The 23345-nt window shown below is 45.9% G+C and overlaps 1 protein-coding gene across 1 annotated transcript in view; it reads right to left on the reverse strand.

Moving 5' to 3' along the window:
- The window catches only part of ARPP21 (cAMP regulated phosphoprotein 21), a 155131-nt gene extending 132447 nt beyond the window's left edge, over nucleotides 1–22684 (reverse strand). The window contains exon 1 of the mRNA XM_042955233.1: nucleotides 21901–22684. The gene's annotated coding sequence lies outside the window, so the exon portion shown is untranslated. The remainder of the gene's footprint in view (nucleotides 1–21900) is intronic.
- Between the last annotated feature and the right edge of the window lie 661 nt (nucleotides 22685–23345).

Consider the following 23345-nt stretch of genomic DNA (forward strand, 5'->3'; position numbering starts at 1 on the left):
AACTCTTGTCAGCCATTTTAAAAAGACCTAAGAACTACCGCTCTGGAGAAATCGATACATAGATGTGTGTGAATCTCCAAGTCAACACTTTGATTCTGTAGCTCTTTCAGAGTGTCCCGTGTAGATAGCATTGTGCCTAGAACTTTCAGTTGCTTTCACTTCTTTGCTTCTCCAAAACACCAGCTCTCATCATCTGATCTGAGAGATTTTTTACTTTCATTTAACATAATAAACAACCAACCAGCCAAAAAGCTTAGCCCAAGGGCAACGATGAGGTCCAAAAGCACAGGTCTATGTTCGTAAAGTCCACACAAGAGCTAGAGCTCGGTTCTGCCTCTTAGCGCAGTATCTTTCCAAGCTGCCTCTGTGCATATGTACAGAGTCATAAATATACACCCAAACATTCTTATATTAAGCCCACGCATTCTGACTTAGGATGGTACCCTCAGCTTTCTCCTTTGAAAGAAAGACAATTCCTTCAAGACCGGCAAATCCACTGGTCTCAAAAGAGGGGAAGTCTTGCTTGTTTCACGGACCTAAACTTTTTCGTTATCACTTGAATGTCAGAGAATTGTCCCCTAACTAGGCCATTCACACACACACACACGCACACACACACACACACACACACACACACACACACACAGCAGGTGGGTTAAACCACTCAGAATGTGCAAGTGACACTTCTCGCAGGCCCCTCCCCGAATGCCAGATCAGGCCACACTGCAGCCCGGGGCTGGTTCCAGCTCAGAGAACAGAGTAGCAGCTGCTGGGAGCTGGCAGCCACTCAAGTCTCAGCTGTATTCTTGGCCCCCTGCCTCCTCCAGGCACTTACGAGGGGCGCGTGACCAAGGAAACAGCTGAGCCCCCCCCCCCCTCCAAGAGGAAATGCAACCGCCGTAGCCCCCACCGCCACCTGCTCTGGGGCCAAACAACCACCACGGTCCTGTTGGCTCTTGCGGGGGGGAACATGGACTGCTGAATCACTCCTGAGCACGCCTGAGCTGCTCTGCCCGGGACAGGCGAGCAAAGGCATAGTCCGACAGGCCTGGGCAGCATCACCCGGGGACCCAACCTGGCAAGGGAATCCGCTACGGTTTGGATGTTCAAATCCCAGGGACCCAGTCAGATCCCAAATGCTGCTTTGGATGTATTCTCTGTAGAATTTTCCTAAGACACCTCCTCTGCTGAACAGAAATTTTGATCTGGGGTTTGCAGTGGCTTGCAACACGGCTGAGGGCGCAGGGGGTGGGCAAGTCCCTTCCGAGGTCACCAATGTCCAGGAGTCCTCTCAGCACAACAGAAGTATGAATACGAAGCAAATGCATGAAATGTCTTGCCCCTTCCCTGGCCTGCGACTCACGGCGTGGCCTTCCTGGGGGGGGCTCTGGAACACAAGACGCGGAACCGGGACTCGGACAGCTTCAACTGCACTCACGTCAGTACTATTAAGAGACATCTGTGACCTCAAACATTGTGAAATCTCACCCTCCTCTGAGGACACGCCTGTCCGGATCTCAGATTAACACGAGAGGCACTGCTGTACCTACGCTATTGAAAATTCTTCTGGAGAAGGGCAGAATGTTGACACTGTGCCATGCCCACATGGGGGTCTCTTCTTCAACGGTCTCTGTTTTCTGCGTGCTTTGACATCTTCCTTGATAAAAAGCTGGGAGTGTAGCAGTTCCTTTGGGCTTAAGTAATCTTTGGATACGAATCCCCTGCGCCCAAAGTGGGCTTCAGTCCAGATAAGAGAGACCCCGATTGCTGGGGGACTGATTCTTGTTTCCAGGGAGAAGGGGAGAGGTTTGAAGACCTATTACGGGCTATGGGTTCTTTGAAAACCTGACCCACATCTAGTTAAGGTTTTTCTCCCCAGGAGTGACGCTAGACAATTTTTATGCGATCCTGGTGGATTCTTTGAGACCGACTAGGTCCAGGGCATCCTGGTGTTCAGTTTTTACCTTTCTGGTCAACCTCGGGGGTCGACCCGGATCCCTCTCCAAGGAAGGACGGGTTGCTTCTTGGAAGATTATTTCAGCTGCAGAGAGCTGAATGGCCCAACGCCACACTGATCGAGGTGGCGATGGAAAGCCTGGCTCCCTCAACCCCAGCAAGACAACCCCAAGGCCATTCTAGCCGCAGAACAGCCCAAGGAGCTGGTCAGATCTGTTCTCATCCTTCGTCTGAGCTATGGCTTTCCTCCGCCCACTCTTGGCCCCTCCCTCTTCCTCCATGGCATTGGGGACAAGAACTCTCCTCAGTAAACATCCTGCACACCAAACTCCGTCTCAGGGTCAGCTTCCCGGAAGCCTACCTGGGCCACCTCAGGACATCCCTTGGGAAGGTGGAAATCACACCGTGGCAGGAATGAAACCCAGGTTCCGAATCACTCGCTGGCTCCAAACCCTTGTTCGTTTCCCTAACCCCGGACACGTCATCGCTGAAATTACCACCCTATATGTAGTTCCAAAAACACCGGCAGGTAACAGGATGCTGATACCCAGTACACATTAAAGATATCATGATGACATAGGAGGTGATGCCTATGTTAAGCAGTTTCTACAAATTATTTCAGTGACTTCCTCACAAGCACTAATAACTAGCTGTCGCTGTTTCCACTCTACAGATGGGATAACTGAGACGCACAGCAGGGCCAAGGAACTGGCCCAGGATTATACAAATTAAGAGACACTGACCAAGCCTCACTTGATCCCCAGGAGATATTTATTATGGTTGTCTGTCTACAGCACCCTTGCAGCGAAGAGGCAGGACAGATGCAGGTCAAAGAGAATTGAATGTGCTGATGTCTGAAATTTTATAGCCAGCTGTTAAGAAATCTGTAAGTATTCTGATCTCTCTGTGCCATTCCATGCCCTTCCCGTATTCTAATACAGAAGCAGCCTACACAATTACAACGGTGGCTAACATTTGCATTGTGTTCCTATATATCGAGCAGCGTTCTACGCCCTTCGCCAGGCAGGACTCACAGAGTCCCTTTGTCTTAGGTCTTTCCTTCCCTAAGTCTTTCTTTATGTCCCATCATAGAGAAATTTCTGGATAGGCCTCGGGAGGTGAATTTTCAATAGCGTGAACCCTTACTCTCATGAGCACAGCTCGACAGCTGATTTTCGTACTGTGACAATGAGTCAATAAGAGAATATGAAATTGCATTAGGTATGTGGTGTTTTACAAGGCTGAGAAGAATTGTGTTTAAATTGGCCAAAGTAACACATTCAGTGACCTGGAGGGCTTGGCCTTGGATGGCGCGGACGATCCACGTGTGTGTGTGATCGTGTGTGTAGCCAGGCCTGTCCAGGGAGCGCAGTCAATAAACAATTATTTATTCAGCACCTACTAGGTGCATGGCATCCTGCCAAGGACTTGTGAGAGATACGGTGATGTTTTCGGTCCAGCACCTGCCTTGGGGAAATGTATACAGTGCTAGAAATGACTTCCTCAGCTCAGCTTTTCAAAGACTCATCTTCTCTTTCTCTCGTAAGTATGCCGAACGATCAACTCCAAACGAATCCTTGTGGAGTCTCTCACTAATTTTCAAGGGGAAAAAGTTAGATTAGAGTAAGTCACGCTTCGGAGAAAACTCCTTTTCTCCCAACAAGGTGAAGAGAGCCGTGTTCTTACCCGTAAGAAAGGACCCATTTCCCCAAACGCCCTCGGTCAAGAATTAATAATTGCCCTCTTGGGCTGACAACCGGCCATCAAGAAGTGAACTTCAGGAATGTTGTTCCTCGTGATCTTAATCTGTTGTTCCCCACACTGAACTGGTGGGAGCAGCCTCCCTCTCTCCCTCCCAGGTATGGCTCCCTTTTTCCAGACCTTTCTCCAGGGATGGGACGGCAGAAATCAGGAAGGAGAGCTCAGGAAGGAGAGCGCAAGCTACAGCCAGCGGCAAGGGTGGCTTCAGGGGCCTGGGGGGAGCAGGGTTGAAGCAGGGTTGCGCCCCGAGGGCAAGAATGCAGGAGGAGGGGGCTGCAGAGTTTTCACCGTTCATATCTCTAAGGATCGAACCAGAATAAGAAGCTGAAGTCGAAAACCAGCAGAGACGCGGGACAGCAGTGGTCCTCTAGAGGCCGGACCTACCCTTTACATTTTGCACACTGCTCGGCGTGTGAACAGACCCGCCTCTCGGCCCCGCTGGAGGAACTGAAAAGAACCCTTTAAATGTAAACACTCAGAAGCGTGTTCCGTAACTGGGAAACCAGACCTTAGGATTATTTACTAAACCACGTTTTTGCACTGAACCAGGTCAAAAAGAAAGGAGTCAGGGTCCCTAACCCGAGAGCCCCTGGGGAGGAGGCCGGGGAGGCTCCTCGGGGCTCGAGCCCCGACGTGGCCCTTGGCAGGGTGTCTCATGCTCTCCCGGTGCCAGCAGGTGGTGCAATGCACACCTGCGACTCTTGTTCACAAAACAGCTCTCGGAAGTGCCAGGATTACGTGAATGACGCGTCCAGGAGCCAGTGTCCCCGTGTGTCTCTTGGCTGAGCCGCTGTGACCCGTGTGGCGGTTTTGGTATAAACAGGAAGCCCCTCCACCTCCGCTCCGCGAAGGTTTCCTCGTTTAACAACAGGTGAGGGATTACTGCTTTATGCGACAAGATGAGACTTGTGCCCTTACCCAGTGCCCGTCTGTCGCCTCACTGCCACGGGTTAGCCTTCCTGTGTGTGTACACGGAGCTCCAGCAGGGCAAAGAGGATCAGTTCAGCGCCCACCGCACGGGGTCCCAAAGTCATCAGAGAGTCAGGCTGTATGTTCCCCCAGGACAGGGACTATGCCTTGCTTCTCTCACGGTCTCTAGGAACCACCAAGGTATACGGAACGCGGCAGGAAATTAGCAAACGTCTGTCAAAAGATACATGGCTTCTGGGAACGCTGGATGGTGTATTAATAGCATCCTCTTATAAAACATTTAAGGCACGCACCTTGAAAAAAAAGACTGACCTGGTATGCACTGGCTGTATGAAGAACGCGAGTGAGACCAGTAGGTGTTTTCTAGAAATACACTGGCCACCTTATTCAAGAAGTCCCTCTTCTGGGCAAACTGTCCAGAGTTTAACAATGACTCACGCTCCTGATTTCCAAAATACTTCATCTGACTCACCAATAAGTCCTCACTGAGTGACTAGAGCGTCTTCAAGGGTACTAACTGACTGGTATTTTCTCGGTAGATGGATACATTAACATCCCACATGGCCGAGATTCAAAAAGACACAGCAATGCCATATGCATTCCCTTCTACGGATTCCGGGACAGAAGACAGAATCATAAGTGAATTTAAAGGGAGATCAATGTGTTTCGAACTTGAGCTTCTGACCTGTGAGTAAATCAGCAAGTCAAGTCATTGGTTTAACTTTAGTTTTTACAGTGAAATCTAGAGAACATGAATGGAGTGGAATGAAATGAGCCAGACTGGAGTACGTAAGAACTGGAGTACATCCTTACCCTCAGTAAGGCCATGACTCATTCTGTAAAGTTTTGTAATTTTGTTTCACGTATGTGTATGGGGTGGGGGGCAGGGAGACAAGTCTGTGCACATCTACCTATGTCTGAGCGCTGGGGAGTTCATGAAAAAGTGTTTTTTAAGTTTATTTATTTTTGAAAGAGAGAAAAGGCAAGAGTGGAGGGAGAAGCAGAGAGAGAGAGAGAGAGAGAGAATGAGATTGAGAATCTCAAGCAGGCTCCACCCTGTCAGCGCAGAGCCCCATGCGGGGCTCGAACCCACAAACCCTGAGATCGTGACCTGAGCAGAAGTCGGATGCTTAACCCACTGAGCCACCCGGGCGCCCCTGACAGTATTTTAAAAGTCAGTCTGCGTCACAAAAAAAGTTGCTGCGATAGATCCCATAACGTTTCCACAACGGAAGACTAATTGGAAATAGACATGTCACCCATGGCGTCTTGATTACCAAAGGCAGCGGAGAGAAAATAAGGGCTGTGATGGGGGTTCCTGCTGTGAAATCCAAACATTATTTGTGAGATGCAAAGACCTTATCATTTAAATATGAGGATTGATGCCTCTGATGAAGATAGAGCATCTTCGTTAAAACAAACAAATGATTATCTTGGACAACAGCGTAAACAAGTCCCTAATTCATGAAGCTGCTAATTGCTCTCCCCAGCTGCAGAAGATTGGCCTGTACTCTATGCTTCACCACGCACAGTGCACAGAACACTTGCACACTCGCTCTCGAAATGCAGCCTCGCACAAGCCCAGACATACATACACCCCAGAGCCTGGGGGCCGAAGAGGGTCAGTTCAGACCAGACCGGTCTGGAAGGACAGCTCCTTAAGGGCGTCGCGGGTTTCACTTTCCAGACCTAGATTTTCCCTAGGAAATGAAACTCGTAGGTAACTTACTTCATTTCCTCCCCAGACTTCGGGATACGCCAGGAGGAGAAGAGCTTTGGCAGAAGCATGTCTTGTAGCCAAAGGAAGCTGGTAGTTTTCTATCACTTTTTCAAAGCAACTCGCAAGATTGGTATCCGGATCCTGGTAATCGCACGTTCCCATAGTTACTCATATTTAATTCACTGAAACGCAGATGCATTAATTCGTGCTATAAAAAACAACAGCTACCCTGTTTTCCTATATCGTATTGTGCGCCAAATGCTACAAGGAACATGTGACACATAGCGTTTTTAATCCTTGCTGCCGCTAATCTCATTTGCACATATTTAAGGACGGAAGGAAGGGAGGGAAGGAGGTGAAGGGGTGGAGGGACGAAGGGAGGTAGAGGGAGGGCAGGTGGGAGGAGAGAAACATAAGTTTCAGAAGAGATGAGTCCCTGCCCAGGGTCAAACGACACCCATATTATTCAAATGCAGGTCTCAAATACCCGTGCCCTGTCCACTGCCTCCCACCACGTTGTTCAATCCATGCATTTGGTGAATGCAACGCCCACATATATAATCACGACTATTTATTTAAGAAAGAAGCCCGATGATGGAGTAACCTTGTTGGATACCTAACAACAAAGTATCATTTCTGCTATTCCTAGCCAGAAACGTGCAGTTATTTTCTTATCAGCCAAGTTGACTTGGCTATCCCACTGACATACCCACCCCCCCACCAAAAAGAAAAGAAAAGAAAAGAAAAAAAAAAAAACACTTGGTACTTGATTCTCTCACTGCTCTTAAAAGTGGGAAGTAAAGAGCTGCAGAAGACTCTGGCCTGTGCCCGAATGTTACCCTGTCTGGGGAAGGGCTGGTTCCAGGGCTCATGAGATCGCATCTTGACCGCCATGCTAGGATTCAGGTTTGGAGATTTCTTTGGGAAATGGGCCAGACCCTAAGGTGGTGCAGCCTCAACGCACAGCTATCTTTTGGGTCTGGAGCTGGGTCCAGCCACACGGGATCCCGCGGCATCCCGTGTGACTGGCTTCAAACTGGAGTCTGCACCTCCTTCCCAGTTAGGGCAGGAAGGCCAGTTCTGTACAAGAGTTGATGGCTAACCAGGGGTGGGGGGGAAAGGGGGGGGTCATGCATCAACTGGAATGCACCATTAACAAAAATATTAGCCGGCCCTCAAAGGAGAAAATACAGCAAAAAGAAAACACCACACAAACTATAGCGTTGTATAGTCGTGAACTTCTCGGACTCTGAATCCGGACCTCCAGGGCGGAAGCCTGCTTTCTCTACGTGTCCGAGCAAGTCTCTAAGCGTCTCCATGCCGCAGTTTCCTCACTGAAAGAGGAAATAGGCAGAGCCCCTACCTCACAGACGACTGTGAGGAGTAAACAAGTGAAAATATGTAAAGCACTCAGAAAAGTACCTCGCACATAGTTAGCGTGATGTATGTATCAGCAATTAGCTATCTCTTACCGAGACATGCACATGGGTCCATTCAACAGAGATTTGTGGATGTTACCCGATGAGAGCTCTGGCTAGAATTCAACTGCCAACACTTCTGGAGCCCCAGACCTTCTAGACACTTCTAACCACCTCAGTGTCTCTAAAAATTACAGCTACTTCCAAGTGATATTGGCTTCCTTCCAAAACTCCGAGGGAGCCATCACCGGGCTGTTCAAGCTGTGGATGGCTGGCAATTCGTGAGTCTTCATGCATGTATGTAGAGGTATGTGCATGACCGTTCTAGCCCTGTGTGTCTTTTCTAGCTCGTATAAGTGGTAAGAACAAACCTGCCCCTGAAATTCACATTGAAAGAGAAGGATTCCGCTCCCCCCACCAAAAAAAAACAAAGGAGCAAATGGGACGACAGTGCTAGAGGTGACCAGACCAAGATGATGTCAGGCAGATTTTTCCACCTTCCAAATCTGTCCTCGGATCCCTGCCTGCAGCAAATGGCCTTAGGAGCATTTTGATTTAAATGCTTGATTTTGATTTAAATCCCTGTGTTTTTGTCATTTTGAGATGTTATATAAATGAGATCACACAGTCTGTGATGTTTTGAGATTGACTTCTTTCACCCAGCACAACGCCCCTGAGACCCATTCAAATTGCCACGTGAATTCATAATTTGTTCCTTTTTATCGCTATGTAATATTCCACTGTATGGATGTACCACAGTTTCCCCAGGCATCTTTGGAAGGACATCTGGGTTGTCTCCAGTTTGAGGCAATTATGAATAAAGCTGTTATAAACTGCTGTCTGCACGTTTGTTTGTTTTTTTTTTTTTTTTGCATTCATAGTTTTCTTCTCTACTGCTCACTAATTTTTATGTAAGTTTTTCCTTGACCCTGAGAATATCCAGTCTTGCAGACTTGGGATTATCTTCTCTCCACGGACTTTAGAGTCCTACGCTGGAGACCCTCAGACTACAACTCAGGCAGAAACCTGCATCTATCTCCCTGTAATCACCCAGAACAGAGGCTCCAACCTCTTTCTCTAATGGAATTTGCAATCCTCTTCTCTTAAGGTGCTATGTTTTAAAAATCGTTTTTAAATCAAAGCAACTTTAAATTCACTTACTAAAATTTGTCTCGAAGCCTTATGGCTTCTCGAAGCCTAAAGTCGAGAGAAATCCCTAACTTTTTGATTGAAAGGATAAATTCATCGCCCCACCCTCTGTTTCCATCTTGCCATTATATCACTGCAGACGGGCAATAATAAGGGAGTACTCGTTTTATAACATAACCAGATCCCAAATGTATGTATATACCAAAATATTATACCACATCTAATATGTACTATATTAGATACATGTGTGTAATTTTTATAATATAACCAGATTGCAAATGTGTATATATATACAAATACGTTCAATAAATATAAATCATATCATATATATAATATGGTATATGACGTGTGTGTATGTACTTTTAAAATACACACACACGTGTATATGTATAAAAGAGTATGCATACATATTCATTTTCTGTTATTCTGTTGTCCCTTCAGAAAAAATTCCCAACAATAAAATTAGAGGTAATTCCCTAGTCGAAGACCAATATTTATCCAAGCAAACCTAGTAATGCATAAGATAAATTATACAGGTTAAGAAATTGAGGGTGATAGCCTCTGTGTATATAATGTAAAATACACTGCTACCAAATCCTTAATATTTACCTATAGATAGTATTTCTAAGATTTTCCATTTCTTCAGGTTACCTAGATGAAAAAATCAATAAGATTATCTTGGTTGTTAATTTCCTTCGGGCCACAAACTACGGTGTAAACATTTACTTAGTAAAAAGGAAGCTCAGTCCCTAAATTTCTCCGTCCAATAACTTCGCAAAGCCACTGCCTTTGACAAATCATTAATAAATAGGGTTATCACACCTAATCCACTTGACTTTTATTTCGGGGTGAGCTGAAATTTCTGTTAGCCTCACCACTTCCTCTATCTGAGAAACTGACTCCCCGAGGGTAGAAAGATAAAAAGGCTACTTTGATCCTGTACATCTGCCAAAAGCAACCGCCACCCTCTGCGACAAACAAGCAGGACGCAAGGGCAAAGAATGAGTGTACATGATGCTGCAGGTGTCTCGGGTTCACTTGGGACCAAACAAACTGAGGACAAACCGTCGACGAAGAGAGCTCACACTGGCGAATTGGAACTTCAAGTTTTCCCGAAGATAATTTCAGGGGGAACATATTAGTTAAAATGAGTAATTTCATCCTCAATATCAGTAAATTGCATGAGTATGTGTTGGCAGGTGGCCTGACAAGAGGTTTATGCGACCTGGCGTCAGCTCTTTCCCCTGGGACAGAGACAGAGTATAAATACACAAGGTAGCACTTTTCCCCAGCTTGACACGGGGGGGATAGCTCAGAACACATATTTAAAGAGCAAGACGTAATGCCTTAACTACAAAGAATCACAAAAAAGTCTTGTCACACATGCACCGAAAAGCCCAAGCCTTGTGAATCCATTCGGAAAAAAAAAAAAAAAAAAAAGAAAGACAATTCTTTAAACTCCACTTAACACTTGATGGGGCGTCTGGGTGGCTCAGTCAGTTGAGCCTCTGACGTAGGCTCAGGTCATAATCTCAGTCTGTGAGTTCGAGCCCCGCGTCGGGCTCTGTGCTGGCAGCTCAGAGCCCAGAGCCTGCTGCAGATTCTGTGTGTCTCCCTCTGTCTCAAAAATCAATAAACGTTAAAAAAATAATAATAAAAGTTTTAAACTCCACTTAACACTTGATAAAGGTCTTCAAAATCATTTTTTCATTTGTGTTTTCAAAAAACTTTTAATTAATATTTTCCCTAATCACTTATCCCTGGGTATCTATTTTTATGCAAATGTCAACTACTGGGTCCCTTAAATCAATAGCATTGTTTCAGATTGTTGGACACTAGTAAGTAAAGATATGTGTTAAGATATGTTGTAGTTTTTGTTCCCCCCCTTAACCACGTGATACGTATTGTTAACATCTTATAAAAGCTAATGCAAAAGAATCCCAACACCCCTTAAAATCATTGTTTATGTTTTTCCTCAGTAATCCACAGACAAAATACTTAGGACTCAAACTACAACTTTATATTATTTTCAAAACAAGTATTGATATAGAATTTCATTGCACATTCTTATAGTTTTCAATGTTTTAATGGATAAACAGTCCCTGTAGGAGAAAGCAGGAAGGAGATAACATTTCTATTTTGTGGCAAATATTTTACAGAGGATAGCTCATGAAGGGAGTGCTGCTATCTACATACTGCAATAAGGACACTGAAGGTCACTTGGCGAGGCCAGTGAGAAGCAGAGATGAGATGCAAACTTAAACTCAGGTCACCTTGACCTCAGACCTATTGCCCTTCTTTGGCACCAGGAGAAGATGTGTCCCAAGCATAGGTGAAATCAGGAGCTGAGAATCTATTCTTGTCTCAAATGGCAGCCACAAGTACAGATTTGAGATGCAGGCAGACAGATTTCCAGGCACTCTACCAGTTTCACAAGTTAATTTCCACATCCTTCTATGCCATGGCCTCACCACATACCCTTTCACTACCCCCTTGGTTCTCAACTCCTAATCTGTAGGTAAGATCTGAATCCCTGTGTTTCCCATGGCTGTTGCATGTTACCGTGTAAGTTACACTGCAAAGAAAAAAACAGAAGGATGAAATATACACCTTTCTTTTTCCTTAGACAAGAATCCCCCCGTATGCTACAACAGAAATTTTGCCACAGCTGTGATCACAACCGAGGGTATATTCATGTGGGCATCACATGGGCACACAGTCCCTTTCACACAACCACAGCTGTGACCACAACCGAGGGTAGATTCATCTGGACATCACATGCGCACACAACTCCCTTTCACACAAGAGGCAGCTCGTAAGTATCCGTTGACAGTCGCACTGCAAAACAACTGAACAAATTATTTTTCCGAAACAACCACCCCACAACCAGCTTTCGATCAAAAATGATCCAGAGGCAAAGTCAGAATCCATAGAGGGAATCCTGATTTTTCTTATCACTGTCCCTGTGGCTTTAGCGAACGATACAGGAAGAACGATAGAAAATCTTGGATCTCCATCTTGATAAAGAGTTTTTGCCTGGACAAATGAGGTCGTTCAGAGAGCAGAAGGAACAAACCAAGGGAAGTAATCCCCGCAGAGCAGAACAAATGGCCCTAATGACCTAATCAATACAGAAATAAGTACAGATTTCCTCCACCAATGGCCACTCAGTAGCTTCCCTGAAAAATACAGAAACATACCACCTTGCTTTCATTTAGATTTTCCTTAATGCTTATGGTGTATTTCATCAGGAATACCCAAAGTTTGGCTTTCGATCAATTCAGTAACATTAGATAAGTTCACCAAGACTTGGAGTAAAATATAGGGGTTCTTTCAAGTTTGCAGGCCTGGGTCCTTCTCAGTGCTATCTATTCCTTGACTATTGGTGCAAATCATATGATCCCCACCTAAGCCCCAGGGTCTAATCTACAAGTGATGAAACAAGTTGATATCTCCTCATCTTTCCTTAAAACATCAGAAGCAATCTATGTTCACAGGCAGGTCAAAACAATGACGTAATGTTGTCAGGTGATTTTAGAAAAATGGATTTTAGAGCTCTCTTCTCTTGCTACATCTGTTGGGCCCATCTCGGATTATACAAATGGCCTTCTGTTGGATAGATCTATTGGTTTTACCTGCGAAGTGTACAAATCACAAGTCTACCTACCACAGTTGTATTTGAAGTCATTTCTAGTTCTTAGATAAAGTCTCAAATTGCTCCTGGAAGGGTATTCAGAGTAAACTCTCTGTGGTATTTCCAGACAAATCCAGAAGGAGGCCTGGTTAACTTTCTTTTTTTTAATGTTTATTTATTTTTAAGAGACAGAGACAGAACGTGAGGGGGGAAGGGGCAGAGAGAGAGAAGGAGACACAGAATCCGAAGCAGGCTCCAGGCTCTGAGCTGTCAGCACAGAGCCCGACGCGGGGCTCAAACACGTGAACCGCGAGATCATGACCTGAGCCGACAGAGAGAGAAGGCACGCCCTGCTTCTGCTTGGTTAGAGTTGCATAGCTTCCGGGCAGGAAGAGGGGCCTGGAGACCCCCCCAGTTTGCCAAATTCTCTTCTCCCTCTCTTCCTCACCCCTGCCTTCTGCTCCCGCACTGCAAGCTCACTCAGCCCTCGGAGGAGTGAATTCTCTCCCCACATCCTGGATCACCTTCACCGTGGTTAATCTCTCCCCAGGCACCTGTCCAGTAAACATGAGTTGTCGCTAACTCTGTGTACCAGTGATTTGGAAATTGCTTGTGAACTTGCCTTGGCCCCATCCGCTCTCGCAATTTATTTATTAACTGAGTGTTGACCTTAATTCCCTTCCATGCAGCTGAAAAAGTCATCTACGTATTCCGTCAAAGCAGACCGAAGTTTTAGGGACTTTGTTACTCTTGTAGAAGCCCTAGTCATGGTCTGACATCTGTAGCACGCACTTCCTTGTGAGAGCCCAAACAAATCTTGAGAGCAGTTACAATTTCCCCTATGCGGGAGGGCGTATCTCTGTTCTCCTTTTTAGAAAGATGAATGAATGTCAGGCCCACGTAAGCTGACACTTTAGGGGAAAAACACAATTAAACCTTTACTTAGGGCTGCTTTTAAGTCCGGAGTACTACATGCCATCGACAATATACAGATCAATTTTTACTTCAACAAACTTGGATTAAAGATCTGCCACGTGCAAGCAAGAACTGCTAAGGGCAGAAGAGGTAGTAGGAAATATGCTTTGGGGCCAAACTACTTTTTTGCTTCATGTGAGTTAGGTAGATGACTCATATCTAAGCATGTGGAGAATGTGGGTTCTAGATACAGGTACAGACACAGATATATGCTGATTATAGATGAATATCATATATATGATAGACAAGATATAGAACATACCTCTTATGTATGGGATCTATACTGTGGACAAGATATGTAATATATATGTTACATATATACATATGTATGTATATGTGTATATATGTTACATATATACATATGTATGTATATGTGTATATATGTGTATGTATATATGTGTATATATACATATGTATGTACATATAGATATATAAACACATATATGTATATACATACATATATACATATATATATTTATATATATATGTCTATATGGACACACACACACGTATAAAACCTGTCTACCCTTTCCTTGTTTTCCAGCAAATATCACAATACCAAAGGATTCTAAGTTCATTCTCAGACACCTTCTGAGAAGTTTCATTGGATAACTTTCGGACTGTGTTATCCCTCAGAAGAACGGCTGATATGCAAATTATAATCGAATACAAAACTCCATTATTTGGCAAACGTATCGCTTCGCACAGCTCACCTTCTTCGGTGTTGAACGTGACTGGTGGTTTCCCATTTCCTGACGGGCCACCAACTGATGAAACCCCCGTTTTGAGGGGAGTTTCTCCCCTCCTCTGGTCACTTTCACCCAAGGGCAGAAGTGATTCATTTCGGCAAAAGAGCAAATGCCTCGGGATCAGAGGCCAGATCAGCCGCTCAGCCCAAACAACTCACTCAGTGCTTAGGAACCAAAGCCATCGGTGGGGTGTCTGGGAGCCTACCAGTGAGACCCAAGTGTCACCTGCTTTAACGTCTCCGAGGGAGCTGAAGATATTTCCATCTCCCATGCCAGTTCAAGTCTGCCGCTTAAGAGCTTTCACCCATTAACACAGGATTTAAAATCATTCCCTCATGGATCCCTTCCACCCCCTTCTTGTTCAGTTCTTTAGCCACCACTGGATGACCCAGTTAAACTCTTTTGGAGAAATAATATCCGTCCGTTCACTCTGTAGACAACTCTGAATTGGGCTGCCCCTTCCCTTAGAGCCGGGTTACACATCGGGGTTCTTGCAAAGTGCATGCTCCTAAAGCGACGAGTACCTTGGCCTGGCCTTCCGGATTTCATAGACACAGAAAAAGAGTAAAGCTTGTCTCCAACCGTGACCGTCACAAAGGTTCCTCTCCAATTGTAACCGTCAAACACGTTACGGGGCCGAAGAAAAGAGAGCTGTACTCTTACTTCCGAACAACAACAACAGCAAATCTTCAAGGGAGGTGTGGCTCATTTATGTAACCAGCTTAAATCTCTACGGTTTTTTATATGAAAGGTGATGGCTTCTTTTTAGTGAATGAAACCTACGTGCCTGTGCCGGGTACTCTGTATCTGCTTCAATCCTTCGGGGTGGGCCCGATCCCACTTCCTAAACGAGAAAATGGAAGCAATGCGACACGAACTAAAGTGTTAAAGCCGCATAAGGAGTAATCTGTTCCTATCGGACTGTTGTCACTACGTAATTTCACCTGCAGAGACTGTGACGCACGGAGAGGTTTAGAGTCTTGGCCATCAGCACCCGAAGACTCAGAAGCCCGACATCAGGACGAGTTGTTCAGGTGCTAAATTGAGTATTTATTTATACAGGCCCGCTATGGAGCCGTGAGATTCGGATACACCACCAGGAGCCTTGTTTCCAGAGGCTTTTGTTTTAACCTTTTGTTTTTGATTCAAGTTTTGCGCATATCTGTACCCTGCAGAACCCTACGGAGTTCTTCCTTGGTCACAGCAAGCCCGGGGCTCCCTCTCAGATAAGCCTGGAGCACACCTTCCGTATACATCCCCTCCCTTAGTTTTAACCTGACTTTGAATCGGAAGCTGCAGTGAATTCCAAACATCTGTCGTAGGCTTCTGATATCCTATGTGACCAAAAATGCACCCATTGCGATCATCTGTGGAATAAAATAATATCTCTCTTGGAGGGATATTGACATCCTGGTCCTAGAATGTATTCGTTTTCGTATGTAAACTCTCACATTAACTGTGTGTACTCTCTTACCTCTTGACACGGAAGGAAAAAAAAAAACCAAAACATTAAAAACGAAGTCATCCATTGTTGTGGATGAAGACAATTGTTATGCTGATAAATAACAAATAAAGATTGAGGCATCCAGTTAGAATGTTTAACAGTGCTTAAGCAAATAGCAACAGGATGTGCACACAACACGATCGCATGCTATGCTATTTTATCTTTCCAGAATTCTGTTAGTGATTATGTGGAAACTTCAGGGTTGGAGAAAGGTTGCAATCTTCACAAAGGCATTAGGCGCCGTGACCAAAGTTAAATCATCGCCACAGTGGGGAAAAAAAAAAAATGAAGACTCATTAATGCCACAGAATTGTTTGCGGTGGGATTTTTGAATTTATCTTTAGCGCTCTGACAGTTCCCTGAAATTCCTACCGTACCAACATATCTAAGTGAATTTAAAATAAACAAATATAAAACCGTGTAATTTAAAAGTGTTACCTTTTAAAGTATTACTGTGATCATTTTCACAAACCAGAGAAAATCGGATCACAGATATGGCTGCAAAGGCCTGACAATTAATGAATTCAGTTAATGAATCTGTCCAAAAGCTCTTTAATGACTGAATCGTCAAATGCCAGCAATGATGGGACTTCCACCAAACTTACATACGTGTTGACAAGCAAAAGGCTAAGTTAAACAGGCCAGTGTGGAGTATAGACATTTTCTTATCAATAAATATGAGACCTTTGTGTGAGGATTTTAGCTTGTGGTTCTGGAAACATTTTAAAATAGCTTTTTGTAAAAGCTGCAAAAGCAATGGAATAGCTCTTTATTTTCCTATCGTGTTTATGAGCAAACAACAGTTAAAGGATCATGAGTAGTCCCTGAATTCCAGTGAGTCCTCATGACCTTCCTTCATCCTCTTTTGACCCATGTTTGATTCTTCCAGATCTCTGCACCAGTGATGGGATCACCTGAAAGTAATTCAAATGACCTGAACCATCAGGTGACAGGTAGGCCCTGATTCACACACCAAGGGATAGTATACTTGGATCTCTAGGACCTTAAAACTTGAGAAACTGATGTTCTATTCTGTTTCCTAAAGATGTCAAAACATTTTACTTCAATTATTGGTGTTGCTTCATAATTTCAACTAGATCAAAATAAGTCAAAATGCAGATCTTTCCCTTTAAGTATGATGCTAGGGACTAGAACGTTCTAAAGTAAGTATTATATCTCAAGCAATTAGAAGAAAAGCTGCTAAAGATATGAGCACCATCCGCCTCGTTTCCATCCCTTAGAGACGGTCTCCGTCCTTATCTCAAGTATTTAGTGTGTGATAAAGAATCCACGGACAATTATACAAATGCAAGAGAATGCACCTCCATTATTAAGAACCCCTGCACTAAATGTAGTGAAGAATGAGTACGTGCCTTGAGTGAGACAATTTTGGACTAATTCCTCAACATTTTAATTGCGTCGGAATTTCAGTGCTACCCTAACACTCATCACTTGATTACAACAGGAAAAATCTTATATAACCTGTGGCGGTGACATGTACATTAAGGGGGGGGGGGGGGTCCAAAAAAAAAATGCCAGAAGAAATCTCCTTGGGAAGAGTGTGTAGAGGAATTCAAGATATTGATCTACTCTGGCCCCACGTAGTGATCAACACCCGTTCCATCTGGCAACGCTAAGCTCCTTGGGGGCAGCAAGGAGGGAGGAAAGTAACATGATCCTGAGGATTCAGCTGGAAAGGGGAGAGTCAATTTGGTGTATTCAAGTCAATTCTTTTCTTTTTTGGTTTTTTTTCCAATATGCTCTCCATTTTCCTGGTATAATTACTTCAATTCACTCTTTGGTTTCCTTGTCCAGCTATCTCCCAGGGCGCAGAAATGTCCCAGTGATCTTAGAGAAAGGTGTCTTCAAATGTTGTGCGGGCGTTTTATGCCACACGGGGGCGGGGGGGGGGAGGAAATCACCAGACTGCAGACGATTTGGAGACCATACGATCACAATGCTACCAAACATTCAAAACTGCTGAATGCATCTGATACTCCGTCTCAAGCACTTGATTCTTTATCAAGAATCCTGTATTTGTGTCTATAATTGAAACACTTTGTATCTCGGCTGAGATCTGATCCCCATGGAAATGAAACTGTCGTGAAGTAAAAACAAGGAATAAACCCTGTGAACATCCAGGGCTAAATTTAATCCAAAATGAGCAAAATTCATTTAGATAAGGCACTAACAAACCAATTTATTAGAACTTGGCATAAAGGTCCCTTAAAGTAACACCCACAAGCAAAGATAGCCTGAGAAAGACAAACCCAGTCACAAACACATCCTGCTAACATGCTTTTTTGCCTCCAACAGTCCTTCAACATTTACTTACATCACAGCTTGAAATTATTTATCATATTTAATTCTAAATATTAGAATGAAAAACAAAAGAAAGAAAAGTCGGCGGACACAGAGAGCCTCTGGAATCACAGATTTCCTAAAAAAATAAAGGTCCTTTGTCTAAAGAGAGGAAATACGTATTTTGTAAGTTCATCTCTGACTTCAAATACGTCCAGAACTTTCCAGGTGACATAATGCATTGCTAAGGAAGCCAATTCTTTTTCTGATTAGAAATTCACAAATTTCTAAACACACTACCGCTGTGTGGTACCAGTTAGAATGATGCCAATACTCACCACCTGAAGAAATGACTTTCACGGTCCACATCATTTTTAAACCCCATCTTCCTTCTTAACCTTGTCGCAAAGCAGATCTGAATTAACACTAACTCCTACGGAACCGGTTCATTTGCAATTTCCAGCCTTATGGACTTCAAACTGTCTCCCAATCCTAACGAGGACCCTCAGTTATAGTCCCTTCTGGCTGCGTTGTACCTTGTGTCTTCAGTGGCTGACTCATTCCACGCTCTGCTCATGTAGCTTATCATTATCTTGTCCACAGGCAAAATCTACATTGAATTCAGATGAGAATGGCCCCTGATTTGAGACTCTTGAGAAAGCTATCAGCACTGGGGTCCAAGGAGCATGACCACTAAGGGAAATGTTGCAGCCCGTGTGGATTGTAATTTTCCCCTCTAAAAGTACAAAGTAGAAAACACGAACACTGGCAACCAATTACAGTAACTCCTTCCAATGCATTTCCCTTAGTGGTTTATTGCGGGTCGGGGGCGGTGGGGGGGGGGGGGGGGGGGAGTTATCCTTCACAGAAATGGACAAGATCTAGAACAACTCTGTACACTGCCCTACCAGCTTTATTTAACACTACTTACGTAACTCACTTCCCCACTGAATAAAAACTTCTCACTTTTCCTTACGTTTATCAATTTTGAAACTACGTAGGCATTTGTCTAATCAGCTTCGCTTCGAACAGGGATATAACTCGATCACAGCATATTGTTAATATGAAAACGAACAACACAGACCTTTCTGACTGAACATTTTCACTGTCTACCTCAAGACAGGTGTTCTGCATTATACCAATGTCGCAGACAGATGGCTTCTTAGGTTTTACGCACTATGACATTAAGATATTCCCCCCTCGTTATAACGTTCCAAAAATTACTAGTGTTGCCCCTGCTATCTACAGTTTAAAAATATTTAAACTAAGATAATCTATTGTGCTTATCTCAAAGGAAGGAAGGAAAACAACTTGACTATTCTATCAAGTTCGACCCAAACTTCCTGCCTCAGTTGCCACAATTCTGGATCCAGATTCCAAGTTTATGAAAGAAACACAAAAAGTCACAAGGCAGAGCTTCAAGTTACAATATCTTAGAAGGATGCTAGTTATTTTATGCCCCCCAAACATTTTACAAGCTCCAAACCCTTCACGAGGACAGGATTTTAGGGATCTAAAATGATGTCTGCACTTCTCACCATCCAAGAATACGACAGCTCGTAGGAAAAACAGTACGTGTGCAGCAACTCCTTGGTTAGTGTCTCTTTTTTAAGTTTTCAGGCATTCTAGTGACTGAGTCTTGCTTCTAAGAATTATTGAAGAGGTTTATGAAAACACACAGCAGACTATTCATGTGTACTTCTCCCATTAAAATCAACTGATTTCTGTTAGCACTGTATATCAGGACTAATTAAAATTACCGTATCCCACAGCCAGTCTGTACCTTTTCAAACATCCTTCTCCCGTATCCAAAACCACGCACTGTTCTGCCTTCCATCATGCTTCTTTTATTGCTGAGTGAGGCGCTCGCTCCTTCATTAAATAGCATTAAAAATAGACAGCACCGAACTCCCCAGTGGAGCATGCTCTAACAGGGCTAATGCCACAGTTCTTAAGGTAACCATACTCAGCTGGGATCTCAGAGGGAAAGTCACTGGAAGGTCAGCAATTTGCAAATCTAACAGCGCACACAAACCTGTCTCTGAGCTGAATACCGGAAAAGAGAAACCAGCGTGTTGTGAAATTAAGTCACTGAGAAGCTGAAAGTCAATTTCTAAAACTGTGTAAGTTGCTTTAAATATGCCTTACCTAAACCAAAGTATTCTGTTCAACAGGCATTCACCTACCGCAACTGGGTTATATTCTCTCTCATCAACTAACACAAAGCACGTCCGGAGAAATGGAGCCATGTAGGCATAGCGTCTGAATGTCTTAAAAACTGCATCTAAACCAAACTGTTTAAACCAAGCAAATAGTATTGATAAGCAAGGACAGGGAGAGGTTAGCCTTTTGCATCTTTTGTGATGAAGCACAGCCCTTAAAGAATATATGAAACCCACGCTGCAGAAAATTTTAAAATATTCTGCTAGTTGAAGGGACAAGAAGGAGTGAAGGAATGTGACAGAGGAAATACCGGATCAAACACAAATACATACCTTACAAATCCCATATAAACCCGAAATGAGCGCACGTAATTTCTCACATGCGATCCACATTAGGTGTGCAGCAGAAGCAATTACTGCCAAGATAGTAGATCACTTGGCTATTCGAACAGAACACGCTAGAACTCTTCAAGCCACCGTCTTTGGTGAAAAGGACATTAACTAAAATCCTATTAAGACAGGCATGTGCCATGGTGACACAAACACAGAGGATCAAAGGAGTGGGAGCATTTATTTTTAAGTGCATGTCAAAGGTTCCCTAACTTTCAGCAAATGAAAGATGATTCCCCGTCATCTCCATTTCTCTGTTTTCTTAAAACAATCATAGCAATTTTGATCTCCAAAGTAAGCGAGGAGCAGGTGGGAATCGTTTGGAATTATGCAGCATTTGAGCCAAATCTTGTACAGATTCCTTTCAACTTTGGGGAATGTCATCCTTTTGGGAGAGGCTAAAGTGGCATACCCATAGACTTTAAAAATCAGCAATCAAAAGGGATATCTGCACTCTAGACACATTCTGGAGAAAACGATTTCCACCAGCCTTGCAATGTGCACACTAGCCTCCCAATCCTTTGTAACTTTCAACACCTCCTTTGCTTTTCCTTTTAGACTCGGACTCTGTCCTCATCTTGTATCTTGGGGAGGTGATCAAGTACTGAGCCACATCCACTCCCGCTCCATTTCCATGCAGAAACATGGACTGAGTCAATTTCTCTTCCTTAAGAAACTTTCTAAATACCTGTACTATTCCAGGCAATTCCACCAACCATATCTACCACCTGAGACAGAAGACATTGCATTCGGAGTTTGCAATGAAACACACATTTCAAACACGTAAAAATAAATGGTCACCACCATCGTCTCTACCCGCCCCCCTCCCCCACAAATCCCTTGGGAGCCCGGACCCCAATTCCTGCAAGAGCAACAAACCGATGGCAACTTTTCCGCCCCTTGCACGGTTCTTTCAAATGGAATGAGAGGGTCCCAAACTTTCTACCACGAAACCCGCAGACATCGCTGTAGACTTCGCCCAGGAGAAAAACCGCCTCCTCTGTTCTCTTCCAGCTTTCCCTGTCTGCCTCATCTGGGGGAGGGGAGTCTACCCCTCCTGTGATGAAACACAGAAACACAATCAATACATGTATAACATCAACGGTTTTCTACAAACACGAAGGAGGGGAAAAAAAAAAAAAAAACAGACGATAAACAATTCCAAAGAAAAGCACAGATAAACGGCAAAAAGGAGGGGGAAAAAATCACAAAAGACGCGCCAGGTTCACGTCGGAAGAGCTTGGTTGTTACCTTGACATAACAGTGGGTATCCCCCCAGCGTCTTGGTGCCTCGATTGATTTGATCTAGTTTTTGGTTTTTACTAATATCGTTTCTCAGTGATTGAACTGGCTGGATTTGTTTGGCTTGGCGCTTTTTTTTTTTTTTCTTTCTTTTTTTTTTTTTTTGGTCGATTTATTTAACTGCTAGTAAAAGGAGCTCTCTGCAGCGTCGGCGGCTGGGATCCTCGCGCAGCTGCGGCGACCGTGGTGGCTTTGGCTGGCGACCCCGCTGCCCCCGCCGCTGGTCGCCGCTCCGGACGAGCTCAGGGGGCGCCGCCGCCGCCGCCGCCGCCGCCTTCTCTGTCCCGCTGGCTCCGCGGAGCGAACGATGCCCCCGCCTCCGGTCCGGCAGTCCGTCCCTCCGCGCGTCTGTCCGTCTGCCTGCCTGTCGCGCAGCCCCGCGGCCCCGCGCGGGATTCTGGCTTTCCTGCGCTCCGCTCCGGCCGGCTGGCGGTCGGCGCGCGAGCCGCTCTGTCCGTCCCTCGGCGCGTCGCGGTCCCTCTAGCAGGGCCGGGTCCCTGTTCCGGGTTCTGTGCCCAGCTCGCTCTCCAGCTCCCGCTCGGGGCCCCGGCCGCTTCCCTCGGACAGCGGAGGGCGTCTGGAGCGGAGGGTGCACGCGAGTGCTGCGCGCTCGCTCGCTCGCTCGCTGTCTCCCTCGCTCTCCCTCTCCCCCTCTCCCTCTCCTCCTGCCTCTCCTCTGCGTTCTGCTCTCCCAGACTCGAGCTGTCTAACTGCTCCCACCTGTCCGCGGCTCTGTCACTCCGTCGTCCCACCCCGAGCCAGCCAGCCAGCCTCGGCCCGTCCCTCCGTCCCGCGCCCCTGCCTCCCCGCCTCCGCCGCCGGCCCCTCCGCCCGTCCCTGCCCTCCCACGCACCCGGCTCCTCCCCGCAGCCCCGGCCGCATCCGTCCCCGCCCCGGCTGCAGCCTCCAGCGCCCCCGCCCCCCCGCCCCCGGCCCGCCACACCCCGGAGCCGGCCGCGGCCAGGCGCGCCGGCAGGGCGGAGGGGAGGGGGGCGCCGGGGCCTCTGCCCCCGGGCGCGGCCGGAGTTGGCCGGCTCGGAGCGCGGGCACCTGCCGGGTGCGCCCGGCGCGCGGGGCCATCCGTCCCCCCCACCCCCGCCCCCCCCCCGGCGGTCTCCGCCAGTCCCGACGCTGGAGACAAAGCGCCCGGGCCACGCGCGGCCGCACCGGCGTCATTAATCAGAGGGGAGCCTGGCACGCCGCCCCCTGCCCCTCCGCGCCGCCTCCCCGCTCCCCCGCCGCGTACCTGTCCCCGGGGCGCCGCCGACTCCCGCGGACGCTCGCCCGGGCCCGGCTCCCCGCCTTCCTCCGCTGCCCAGTCCGGCGGCCAACTCTGCGGAGAACACCCCGCAGTGGCGGCCCCTCACTCCGCGCGATCGCGTCCCCGCAGTGGC

The sequence above is a fragment of the Panthera leo genome, chromosome C2 (assembly GCF_018350215.1).
Source record: "Panthera leo isolate Ple1 chromosome C2, P.leo_Ple1_pat1.1, whole genome shotgun sequence".
NCBI lineage: Eukaryota > Metazoa > Chordata > Mammalia > Carnivora > Felidae > Panthera > Panthera leo.